This window comes from Pinus tabuliformis, chromosome X (assembly GCF_031772625.1).
Source record: "Pinus tabuliformis cultivar Carrire ecotype Pingquan chromosome X, CPIR1, whole genome shotgun sequence".
Taxonomy (NCBI): domain Eukaryota; kingdom Viridiplantae; phylum Streptophyta; class Pinopsida; order Pinales; family Pinaceae; genus Pinus; species Pinus tabuliformis.
Genome location: NC_142308.1, coordinates 1,350,868,111 through 1,350,880,601, shown reverse-complemented (window position 1 = coordinate 1,350,880,601; position 12,491 = coordinate 1,350,868,111).

The following is a 12,491-nucleotide window of genomic DNA, read 5'->3' as shown; positions in this document are numbered from 1 at the left end:
TTTTCAATTTATAGGAGGATGAAGGAGGTTATGTCATAAATGGGGGTACTGAATGGCCTTCCATGCATAAAATTAGTTCCATGGAGGAAGGGATGAGAGGATATGATGCATATTAACTCATTCCTCATCCATTTTCAAGTTCACATGAGTTGATAAGTGAGGGAAACTTCTAAATGAATCCAAGAGATAAGAATATTCCCCAAACCCTACGTAAATTTCACTCAATCGCATCCAGCATAGGTGAAAGAGGGCTTAGGTGCTCTGCAGAGCACCCTGGCATGGACTCAACTACTCTACAGCACACCCTTACATGGGCCTACATGCGTTGGTCCCTTTAGAAGTCATTTCAGGATGTCTTCAAGTCATGAAACTTTCTGGGAAGGAGGCATTCAAAACGGTGACTTGTTTATGGCATGTAGCAAATGAAATTAGGGTTTGATGAGCCCTAAAACACTGATCTGGATGATGGGAGTGATGTGCCCAAATGAATCTTTAACACCTCTCCCAATATTTGGATCAATTGTATCAGATTCAAGTTACAACTCCATGGGAATGAGGGTTTGAAGCATATTTTAGTTTCAGAATTTTGTAGCAATCTTTAGAAAACTTCATGCAAGTTATAAGACCTCTACAGAGAATTGTAGAAGGTGAAAAATATCTCATTTGAAATTATTTTCCATTATATCAAATGGTTTTTTTACGGAATTTGATTTTGTTTCCCAGTTCGGGAGATATGAGCAATTGAAATTACACATGTCTGGAAGCTGCAGGATAGCATGTACCATGATTTTCTAGAATAATTTTCTCACTCCACAGGTCATGAAATTTCAAATGTCTTATACCAATGGAAATATCTCTTAAATACCTGAAATTGGTCTTTGGTGGAATTTTATTTGATCACCTGTAGAAGAATTTATCACCAAAGTTGTAGCAAGAGGTCTATAACGTGAGAGAAGTCTTTACAACATCTCATTAGATAGGAGAACCTATAGCACCCATGGCCAATTTTGTTACAAGTATCCAACACATTTATAATTCAGGTACATCTCTGGTGTGGGTTGGTTATATACCCCACCCATAATCCATGAGTTTTTATATCTGGAGCAGAATTCAGAGAAGGTTCCCTTTGGAGACACACCCTCCCACCCCGCTTTAGTATGCACTTGATTCACATTCATCAGTTTCAGAATAGAAACATCTGACTTGGGTTCTTTGGAGACATGTCCTCCCACCCCAGCCTATCTAGGGACCTTCTACTACATTAACAGTAAGCATCAAGGTTATGGGTCAACCACACAAAACCGTTGTCATCAAAGTCCATTTGCTAGGCCACACACTATTAGCATCACAGTTGGTCACAGGAATTATAGGGTATTGATATCATTGGATCTTCATTTTTCATGTTTATGGGTCATCCACAAACCTATGGTTCATTGAATTCTATTTTCTAGGCTGCACATTATTAGTATTAGAGTTGTTCGCAAGCATTACATGGTATCTTATCCTTGGATTTTCATTAATCATGGTTATTGGTTGACCATGAAAAACCGTTATTTTCAATGGCTCTTCATATTCAAAAAAGGATTCTTAAGAGGGAAATTCATGCAATGGGGACCATTGCTTCTTAAGGAGGGAGGAATGATCCGAATGAAAAATGAAATCCACCTATGGTATTCATCCACCCATGGTATTGTAAGTAGCACCCACCCATGGTATTCATCCACCCATGGTATTTATCCACTCATGGAATTTACCCATGGTGTTGTAAGTGGCATCCACCCATGGTATTCATTCATGCATGGTATTTTCCCATGGTATTGTAAGTGGTATCCACCTTTGGTATTTATCCTCCAATGGTATTTATCCACTCATGGAATTTATCCATGGTATTGTCAGTGGCATCCACCCACGGTATTCATTCACCCATGGTATTTACCCACCCATCATATTTACTCACCCATGAAATTTACCTGTGGTATTGTAACCAAAAAAGACTATAAGTAACAAGTCACATTTTGTAGAAGGACATATTGTCCACCTGTTGGCTTAGTGGGTCCTGACCCAGGTTCAGTGTTAGTTGCACCAAGCAAATCCCTACACTACTGGCCCTTTCAGCATAAAACCACGATGGGCGGACTGAAGTCTCACCTGAAGTAGTATGGGGGGGTGTTGGAACCAAGTTTCCACACCCAGAGATCAGTGTGGTGTTGTTTGTGCCCTAAATATGCCTTCATGCAGATCGATAATCCTTTGTGGCTTATCGATATAACTCCTTTAGTCAGCCTCTAGACCTCCACGAAGGTCTAAAACTATCTTTCATGGACCTTGAATAGAAGAGTCAACTACTTACGTGCATCAGAGATTATTATTAACCCATTAATTACTTAGATCAGCTTAAGTGTTGGATAACTTTAATATATGAAAAGATAATCTTCACATAAATAGTTAATATTAATTGCATTCAAGTAACAACATAGATCGTGTAATGTCATGCATCAATGCATCATTATTTCATAAACCCATCGTTCATCACATCATAAGTGCATTCATATAAAACATAAGTAAATAGATAAACATGGGAATTTTTCCAATAATCTTCTTTATTAATACTCGGTTCAGCTTACAGACTCAAGACTTCCCTAGAAACTCAACTATAGGGGTTTGTGCACTTATTTGTAGACTCTACTCTAAGCCTCTATGCACACAGCTGCAAAGCCTTTCTTCCTACTCTTCTGTGCTAACTCCTTAGACTTCTCCTGTGGACAACCTCATTACTCTTCCTTAGACACCCTAAGACACACTTATTTATACAATCCATGATCTGCAGACCATGGGTTGATCCTCAAAAAGCCAACTCAACTTACATAAAGAAGGGTAAAACCCTTTATGACTCTTTAATTATCTATGTGCTCTGCGACCACAATTTGTGGAGACTTTACATCTTTATATAATAAAACTTGGGCTTTTCCCAAAAATTGACCCTAGGGAACCCAATCCTAATAGGCCCCCAACACAAAGATCGTTACTCGCCCTCGAGTCACTCGGTTGGCACAGAGATCTTACTATGAAGATCCCCTAGCTTCACTCATTCCACTGTTACCTCAGATGTGCTCTGCGTGGCTTGATCTGTTCCACTAGCTACTCTGTGGTTGGTGCTGCACTATCCTATTAGATTTCCTATTGCATACTCTCTAAGTTCAACAATTTCTCCTCAATGTTGGTGGAGACGATGTAGGCCTCATCCAATGAAGGCCCCAATCTGGCCTTGAGGATTACCTCTTTATTTTTCACTACTTCCACCTATGTAAGAAGCTGATTTGCCTCCTATAGCTTAGCAAGGCATTATGCTGTAGCAGCAGTGCACGTCATTGCCCTTACTTTATCATACTCTGTCTGGAGCTCAAGCACTTCTATATTTAAGAGTTGCAGGGTGGGATCCTCTTGCAGGGCCATGACTACCTCCATATCCTGCTCAAAAAGCGTGGTGTAGTCTACCACCGTGGCATCCTCCGTTGCGACTCCATCCTTCACAGTGACTTCGCGTGGTTCGCTTACCTCTGGCAGAGTTGAAGGCTGTGACTTCAACTCCAAATCTTTTATCTTCAGGTTTACCTCAAACTAAACTCTAGCCACTTCTATCTTGGTGTCGAACACACCTACAACCAGCTTTCTAATCTTTGCCTCCAACTGTGCTTCCTCTGGTATATGCAATTCAGGTACTATTCTATAGGCTTCTGCCACTGCGGCTACAAGCTAGGCATTATGTGCCTGAATTATCTTCTATGCCTCCAGTGGCTCTGACTTCTTAGCAAACATCTGTTTGTTGTTTACTCGATACTCACTTATGAGGCCTAGTGTGTACTGCTCCCAGAATGGGAACTCTACTGTCACACCTACCTGCAGCATCTAAAGATACTCATTCGGGAGTGCAGCCAAGTTGAGGCCAATGTTATTCAAAGAGCTCACTATGGCCTTGTCATCAGCTGCCTCTATGCTCAAGGATCCATCTGGCAGTGTGACTACCCAAAGATCTGGTGATCGAACCATCTCTGCTACTTGAGTGGTCCCCAACACCAAACTTGTTGGTGCAACATTGATTTACCCTGCTCCTACATGGATCCCATTTGTCTGAATCTATAGCTCACGCAGATCATTCTAAATGGTGCTCAGTGCCTACTTTTGCTGCTGCTCAAACCACTACAGCAGTTCTACCATGGTATCTCACACCTTTTTTCTTATGTCATCCAAGTGGCCATTTGTCAAAGTAATTGGATCCAGTAATGGCTTGGTCACCTTTGATTTCTTCCGTAGCCCTTCCTTTCCTTGTTCCCTGTACCTTTTAACCCAGAAGGGAGTGCTCTCTTGCTCCTCCTGACCACCACCACCCTACTCTGACTACTCCTCTTCCTCTATTTGGAGCGATGGAGACTTTTCACTATGCTCAGAGTCGCGCTTTTCCTGTTTGGCCTGCTGCTTCGAGGCGTGATCCGCTTCCACCAGGGCCTTCTCCTCAGCCTCTTTTTTCCTCTTCTCAGCCAACTATTGGATCTTCTGCTTGGCCACTTCTTTCTTCTTCTTCTCCGTGGACTTTCTAGTACCTGTGGCCAGATTGGATGGACAATACCAATCTGTCATCCAATGCTTGATGACCTCCTCAATAGCGTCATCTTTAGTAAGGTAAGTTAGGTCAAACCATTTTTCTCGCGGATCCTTCCACGCTCGAATGAATACACAGTGGAAGTCAGCTTTGAACTCCATGTACCCTGAAAGCTATTGAAAAATGGTAGGTGATGATCATCACTTCTAGTTGATGGCCATGCGAATGCTCACCTCCATCAGCACCCAGAAGACTTTGGTCTCTGTGATGTGCCCAACATCCTTTTTTGCCCAGAGGGATGAAAACTATGCAACCTTTGGCAAATCCTTATCCATAGGAGAAAACTAACAGTCCTTCAGTAGATCCCACACAACGAGCACAATGGAGAGCAACAACCATGAATAGTGGAATTTTTTGCTCTCATCTTGTGCATCTTGATATTCACGAGGAACTCACTACAAAGGTAGCGTGCCCAGTTGAACTGTACACCCTCCGTGCACTGAGCAGCCAAAGAAATCACTGGAATTGGAACCTCTTCTGCGTGACATTTTCTCATACCTTTGTCTGAAAGGATCTCTGTGGCAATCTTTACTGAGGGGTTGATGATTGATTTATTTGAGTACCCGCGCGACTTCTTCTCGAGCTTGAATTTTTCCTTCATTTTCCTTGCGAGGTCACACTTTCTCGTCTTTCCACCAATCTCCTTTGCTGGATTCAACCCTGAGTTCACCAACAGTGTGATCCAATGGATGAGCATGTCAGTGATAGGGATTGGCGCGCTCAACCACAAAAAACCATCATGCACCAAAGCTAGCAATTGATTGATCACAATTAAGTTGATGTTGGAGAGGTGGTAGTGGAGCACCCATAATAGGTTCAGCAACCCCGACTGATTCAATCCATGAATCCACTCCACCAGCTCCAGCATGGTGACACCTGATTCTTTGTAGAACACCCTCTTCATGTAATTTTCTATGGCCAAGTGGGGGAAACTCTCACAATCTGTCAGATCCCAATCTTCGAGCTTGAGGTGGGGAATCCGTGCCAAGTGCAGATCTTCAAAAATGATGTTCTCCGGTAGCAGGGGTGTATTGAGGAGGAATTTTCCTATATCTAGGTCGTTAGGGACCTTCACTTTTCCTTTGTGCAGAGGGATATAATCTGGCAACTTGGATATAGGTTCCACCCCCTCAGTTTCTATATCCTCCATACCTTCTTTGGCCTCCAAGTCCACCAATTTCCCCTTATCCTTAGCGCTCGGTTTTTCCTTCTTCTAAACCAGGGTGGCTGCATGCTTCCTCGGTGACTCGCGCATTAGCATGGGCTTCTTTTGCTTGTCCTTCTTAGGTTTAGGGACTTCCCTCACTGGCGTAGGCTTTGGCCTAGGTGACCTTGGCTTCATAGGCACTGAAGTTGGAGTCTCCATGCTTATCACCTTTGGAGCAACTCCCTTAGAGGTGGTAGCTCCTCCAATACTAGTAGTCTCTCCTAGTTCAGACATCGTGCTGAGAATAAATCATTGGGTTTCCTCGTGTAACTTATCAAATACAGAAGTAGCAACCAAATTAGCATAAACCTGAGGATTCATAAACAACCAACAGTTGAACACTGTAATTCTAAGGATGCAAAGTGTGTTTCGCTAGATGTCCACACATAATTTATAGGTGAATTCAAATTCAAAATCAACTATACCCCCCAAAATCCATTCATAAATGATGGTTTGGTGGTAAATCTCAAAATATTTCAGCCTTAAATACCTTAAATGCCACCCCACTGCTCCTCTTAACTATCTTGTGGTAGTCAAATCATGAATAGTGATTGTAATGGCTAATTTTTGGTTGTGTTGCACGGTCTCTCCTCCTATAGTGCATCTCCCTTTGTGCTTCTTTTGGTACTGTGAAATCATTCATTTTCGCGCAACCCCCTTGTCACATAGATCTATAACCCGAGAAGTGTAGCTTATAGTCCTGCGCATCCTTGTAGCTACTTGGAGCGCTAAGACTATGCTACCATCATGTAGTCATTGGGTCGTATCCCTAGTGTATGGCTTCAATCGGCTTCCATTTACCGTTCCTAGAAATGGGTCTCCATTGAATTTCGTGAGCTGAACTAATCCACCATTTGTAATCTATTTGATAACATATGGCCCTAGCCAATGCATCTGAAATTTTCCTGGAAGCTTATCATACTTACTATCATATAATAAAACCAAATCATTTACCTTGAATGTGCGCAATTTGATGTGTCGATCGTGCCAACCTTTTTCATGTTCCTTATGAACCTGCTGATGGAATCCAGCCAAAACCCTATCTTCCTCGAGCTCTGTTATTTGCACGAGCCTTGCTTCTAAGGCTCCTCGGTCCACCATTTTTGTGAAAGCCACTATGCATAGACTAGGCACAATTTATTCCACAGGCATTACAACTGTTATGCCATAGACTAGCCTAAAAGGTGTCTGATCAGTAAGATTTTTACAAGTAGTTTTGTAGACCCATAACACTGCTCATACGTGCATGTCCTAATCATTCTACTATGTGTTGCAAACCTTCGTCAGTGCATTCTCTAATATCTTATTAAAAGCCTCAACCATTCTGTTGGCTTAAGGATGGTATGGCATACTCTTATTATGGTAAACCAGGAACTCTTCTGTCAGTACGTTGATCATTTCGTTGAGAAAATGCATACTGTTATCACTCATCAAAACCTTAGGGAAACCAAACATGGTCAACACATATTTGAATAGAAATTTCACTATTTTTGCCCCTATAAATTCCTTCACAAGCTATGCCTCCACTCATCTAGTCTAATATTCAGTCGCGGTGATGATATACTACACACCTGTTTTCTTGCTTGGAGGTTGAATCGGTCCTACAAAATAAATTTCCCATTTCTCAAATGGCTGCAATGACACTTGCAGATTCAAAGGTAGCTCATCCCTTCACGATAACTTGCCCATCCTCTGACATGCATCGCATGCCCTACAATATGCTTTAGAATCCTTATGCAGTGTCAGCCACCACAATCCAACGCGCAAAATCTTCTGCGTTATTTCTTTTCCTGCATAATGTCCTCCCACAGATCCTCCATGAGCTTTAGTGAGGATATTGTTTCTTTCAGAGTTGGGCACATATCGTCGAAGTATTTCATATGATCCCATCTTGTACAATGTCCTACAATAACTGAAGAGTCTGTTGTGTGCACCACCAATTCTTTCTTTTGTTGACTAGTGTATCCCTTTGGAGCCGTCCCTATGGTCAGAAAGTGGATAATGTCCGCAAAGTGATTATCCTCTACGAGCAACGCGAAGAGCTACGCGTCAGGCAGACCTTCCTCCAAATTGGTAGGCTCCTCCCCTATTTCAATATGCGATAGATGGTCTGTCATTGCATTCAACCTTCCTGGCTTCATAATCACATCAAAATCATACTCTTGAAACAACAACAGCCATCTGGATATTTCCCCCCCAACACAGGCTTATTAACTAGATATTTAAATGCAGAATGGTCTGTGCACATCTTAAAATGTCCTCCTAGCAGGTAATGTCTGAACTTCTAGAGCGCATACACCATAGCGAAACCTTCAATGTTTGTCGTTGAATAATTCTTTTAAGCCTTAGACAACTTCTTGCTTGAAAATGCTATAGGGTGATCCAGTTCTCCTTTGCCAGCCTGTGGTAGCACTGCTCCTAGCATAATACATGAGGCATCTACATGTACATGGAACTCCTTCCTCCAATCTGAGAAGACTAGGATCAGCACAGTGACCATTTTCTCCTTCAGTACATCAAGGTTGCACTAACATTATTCATCCCAACATAATGTAGCATCCTTCTTTAGTAGCTTTTTCATAGGCACGGTAATCTGAACATAACATTTGATGAACTTCCGATAGTATCCAGTATGGCCCATCATTGCGCGCAACTGTTTAACACTTCTTGGTGCCTCCAAATTAATTATTACTACAATCTTAGTAGGGTCCACCATAAGGCCTTGCCTGTATACCACATGACCTAGCAAGATCCCATAAGGGACACAAAACAAACATTTCTTCAAGTTTAGTGCAATCTGATACCTTCTTCACGTATCCAACATTAAGCACATACTATCTACATGGTGCTAGACTAGCCTGAATACTGTCCAGTCATCAAAATAGAGCTCCAAGAATTTTTTAATAAACTCTTTGAATTCCACGATCACTACGTGCGAGAAGATTGTCGGCACATTCTTAATTCCAAAAGGCATCACTGCATACTGGAAATATCCCCACTCTGTCGCGAAGGTGGTCTTACTCTTGTCTTCTAGCATAGTATTTATCTAATGGTATCTAGAGAACCCATCAATAAATGAATAGGACTTCTACCTGCCAACATTATCTAGTACTTCATCTATGACCAGAGTTGGAAAAGGATCGTGAATGCAAGCATCATTAAGCTTCCTGAGATCTACACAAATCCTTATTTCATGATTCTGCTTCTTTTCCTGAGCAACCATGGGACTCACCCAATCAGATTCCTCCACCGGTTCAATAATACCCACTACAAGCATCAAGTGCAACTCCAAGTGGACCTTTTCCTTGTATTTGGGATTAAGGTGATATGGCCTCTGCTTAACAGGCTTCGCATCTGGTTTCAAATTTATTTTTATCACTCCCAAATCACCTATAAGGCCTTTCAAGTCTAAAAATTTGGTAGGGAATAAATCTTTATGTTTGCGGAGCAACTCAGTGACTTTTCCCACTATAGCATCATCCCAGTAATTGTAGGTTTTAACCTTGTATAGAAATTACCTGCATACGAATTATAAGAATAGAAAATAAACAATTTGAGAGAATAACACTTGAAACACACATACATAGAGATTTTACCTTGAATCCCAAAACGGGACTACCAGCTTTATTTTTCATTATACTCCTTTCAATGTTACAATACATATATATAAATGCCGAAGTATCCAATACCATGGACCGGATTTCATCGCGCCCAAAACATGTGTGAAAACCATGCACAAAACCATAGGTATGTTCACCCCACCTAATATAGGGTCCAAAAAAAAATTCTCGGGGCATTACCCTGGATCCCGTAGAGGGGCCTACCTACCCCCCTCAAACCCCCTGTGACCCCCCCCCCCCCCCGTTATGCAATCAATGCAACAAAGGGGGGGGGGGGGGGCGGGGGGCTCCGCCCCCACTCTAAACCCCCAGTTAACTAGGGGAGCTAGTCATGGAAAAAATATAACACAACCCAACATTCTCCCACTTGTTTTCTTCCTTCCACAAGGGGCCACAAGAGATATTAGTCATTTATCCAGCCCTTCAATACCCATTGTTTGTCTACTGTTGGGTAGCGGAAGCCCTGCGTAATGGTAATGGGGCATGAAGATCACAATTTTGGGTATAGATTCTGCGAGAAGCGCAGAGCACAATTTGTAATAGGTTGAAGTCAAAGGGTAGTGCACCCAAAAATAATGTAAAGAAATGTAAGATAAGTCAGCCCGCCCATGGATCATGGTCCATGGAAAGGTATAAATAGAGCGAGGCTCTATGGGTAGAAGAAGTTAAGTTTTTGGTATGATCTTGGATCTGAAATGTAATGGGGTTTTGAGGAGAACAATCTGTAAGTGTCTGTAAGTCTGAGTCAAGGGTTTGGCTAGTGGATAGAGGCTCTGTAGCTGTGTGCGCAGAGGCCTGGAAGAGTTGGTAGCTATGTGCGTCGACCCCTGCAGCTGAGTGCGCAAGGTGGATTTGGATGTCTTGGTGAAGAAAGTAAATAAAGATAAGTTGCTTTGGTAATTCTATGTTAAATCTAAAGTATCGTGGATCTAGCTTTTTGTATGGTTAATATCACTGTTTGATCTATGCCCATATTCTTACATTTTGAATACATGTGAATCTACATTTAATATAAGTGCACAAAATGGATAAATTTGATAAATGTGTGCTTAAATACCCTTCAAAGTAATACTTCATCAAATAGATTAGATCTGTAAATAGTGCGCTAATAACTAGTAAAGATTATTCTGGATCAGATCTGCGCAAAATAGACTAGCGGGACATTGGGGACAGTGCATGAAACCTCCAGACCACATCTAGACATCCCAAGGGAGCAGAAACCTGGTTCTAGCACCCTCTCCTACTACCTCCAGTGAGACCTCAGTTCGCGCTCTACAGACTATTGCCGAAAGGGCTGGTAGATGCGGGATTTGTTTAGCTAAATAATTCTTCCAAACTTGGGTCAGGCCCATATAAGCCAACAAATGGTTCCATTGCTGGAACCGAGATCTGCCTAAGGGGTGTCTGATGTTGGGGCGCTGGAACCCTACAAAGAAATAGATTGAAGAGTGGTGGGATCTGAAACTCCACGAGTTCGCCACCCAAGAAAAAAAGAACCCACGAGTATCAGAGGAAGATTGGTTGGACCGTTATATATTCACAGATATTCATGAAATATTCTTCATGTCATTTCCAATAGAACTGTACGAGTGGATTGCAAGACTAGCTAACAGCATGGGAAGGTGTAGATTGGACCAGCCTATTGTGTGGACCCCAGAACTAGTGCACAAGCTAGAAGCCACAAAAGATAAAATCGTGCACGCAGTAGATCATTGGTTGGATTGGGTAATCATTGCACGAACTTGACCAAAGCCTGTTGTCCTTACTGTTACCAATTTGACCACGAAGCAGTAGATTTCCCCACATTGATTGCTTAGATCCGAAAAAAGGGGCTGCTTCTAGCCAACCCCACTCAGAATGTCCAGATGATGAAGGCTGAACCTCATGCGGAGGAGCTGAACATAAATATGATGCTCCCGAGTGGTGCTATCATTGGAGAAGATAAGGGGAAATATCCAGAGACAGATGCATGGGTCCGTAAGGCCCCCCTGAAACAACCAGACTTTGACTTGGAGAGTACGAAGGAAACCTTTATGGAAGCCAAGAAGAGCTTCGCAGAAGCTTATACATCGGGAAGTAAGGATCAATTAGCATCAACTAAGGATACATTTGTGCTAACCATCTTTTTGGAAACCTGCATGAACTTACTCAGGGATGCTAATGTAGTAAAGGGGTTGCAGTAATTGATAACTCAATGTGCGGGAATGGATGAACCACGAATGATCTGAAAATTAGGCAAACATGCTTTATGCACTGGGTAGGAAATGCGACTAACTGTCTAGATGGGAGACTATGAGATGGATCAAGTCGTCTTAGATTTGGGGTCTGACGTGAATGTTTTACCAAAGCAAACTTGGGAACGCATGGGCAGGCCTCCACTACAATGGTCGCTGATTCAACTATGGATGGCTAACCAATAGAAGATTCTACCCATGGGATGCCTGTACGAAGTTACAGTAGACATCGATGGTGCCAACACCCAGATCAATTTTGAGGTCATCGAAATTGTGGATAATAGTAACCCATATCCTGCACTCTTAGGGATAGATTGGGCAACAGATATGAATGGAATCATCAACCTCAAGAAACGAAAAATGATATTCGAAAAGAAAGCTCTCCACGTGGTGGTCTTGTTGGACCCCGCAGAAGGGGCACAATATACCGAGCTTGTGCATGACGAAGATAGCGATGGAGAGTTGGACTGTATCTACCAGATTACAGTGCAAGATCAAGACAGGGTCAATCCAACTGCGGATGGACAACTCTCATGGGATCACGATAGTTCTTGCACGTCAGACTCAAATGAAGAGGTTGAACGATGGCAGAACCGACTGCATGAAGTAACCATGCTCAATTGTAATCAGATGGTGACAATAGGAGCAAAGGAACAGCCAGAGGTATCCACGAAACCATCCCGCGCAACTGCTGCTTCCGGACAGGGTGTAACCCCGAAGATGCGAATGACAGGGTGTAGATGTCGAAGGAAGGCACGCACATGTCTAGAAGA